Below are 1,562 nucleotides of genomic sequence, written 5' to 3' on the forward strand. Positions count from 1 at the left end.
AAAAAAAAAAAGAAAGGGCAAGGGCCTAAAGGCATTCCAGAGATAAGTCAATGAGAGGAGACTAGAAAGAAAGATACCAAGAAACCAGTTCAGGGTGATTTCTCTTACTATAAGAGCAGAGGGCATTCTCAGGCAGGATGTCTGGACCCTTTGGCAAGGGGGTTGGAGAATAGCAACATGGGTCAGCCTCAACTCAAGGGGACAGTTGACAGGGGAAAAGAGAGAGAGGATGGTTTTTACTCTGCATACAGGCTCTCACTACAGATTACTTATCTATAAAATGGGGACAATAATCACTTCTCTGCAAAGTCAGGGTAAGAATACACATCTGGTTGAGGCATCTAAAGAAGTCAAACTCAGAAACAGAAAGATGATTGCCAGGGACTGGGGAGATAGAGAAACAGAGAGTTGTTGACTGGAAATAGAGCTTCAGTTTTACAAACTGAAAAAGTTCTGGAGATCTTTTTTGTTGTTGTTTGTTTATTTGTTTTTTGAGACAGAGTCTCACTTTGTCACCCCAAGTAGAGTGCTGTGGCATCATAGCTCACAGCAACCTCAAACTCTTGGGCTCTAGCCATCCTCTTGCATCTCCCTGTTGCTCAGACTGCTCTTGAGCTCTGAGGCAATTCACCCGCCTCAGCCTCCCAGTGGCTTAGCATTACAGGCATGAGCCACCTCGCCCGGCCTTTGGAGATCTGTTGCACAACAATGTGAATATACTTACCATTATTGAACAGTATCCTTAAAAATAACTGCGATGGCAAATGTTATGTGTTTTTACCAAAATTGTGTTCACTTTGTGGAAGATTTACATGCTTGCTTTCATGAAATAAAGGACTGAATAAATAGACAAGTAACTTTAAGGATTCCATGCAGAGGCGCTCTCTCTAGGCCTGTGCCCCCCAGCTCACTGCTTATGCACAATCTGGTTGGGTGTCCAGGACCAAGTGCAAAGCATCATACTGGCTGCTATTGTGGATGTTGAAATCAGTTTGGATATTTGTGGAATATCCAAACTGTAATTCTTTAGGGGCCAGGACTGTCTTATTGTACTGTGAGCAAGAGCTCAAAGGGTTCTCCTAATAAGTATTTGCTAAAACATGTGAATGAAAAGTAGAAACAGAATGTGATCTAATTTTATACTCAGAAATATTTATAAAATATACTCAAATAGGCTCGGCGCCTGTGGCTCAAGTGGCTAAGGCGCCAGCCACATACACTTAAGGTGGTGGATTCGAATCCAGCCCGGCCGCCAAACAATGACGACTGCAACCAAAAAAATAGCGGGGCATTGTGGTGGGCGCCTGTGGTCCCAGCTACTTGGGAGGCTGAGGCAAGAGACTCACTTGAGCCTAGGAGTTGGAGGTTGCTGTGAGCTGTGATGCCACCAGCACTCTACCCAGGGGGATAGCTTGAGGCTCTGTCTCAAAAAATATATATATATACACAAATACATAAATGGAGATTACTTTTGGATGTGGGATTATGGGTCATTTGACTTTTATTACTTTCATATTGGTGTTTTCTTTACTTCTTATAAGATAAAAGAGAGGAGTGATTTT

This window comes from Otolemur garnettii, unplaced genomic scaffold, assembly GCF_000181295.1.
Source record: "Otolemur garnettii isolate 467f Iridium unplaced genomic scaffold, OtoGar3 scaffold00113, whole genome shotgun sequence".
Classification (NCBI taxonomy): Eukaryota; Metazoa; Chordata; class Mammalia; order Primates; family Galagidae; genus Otolemur; species Otolemur garnettii.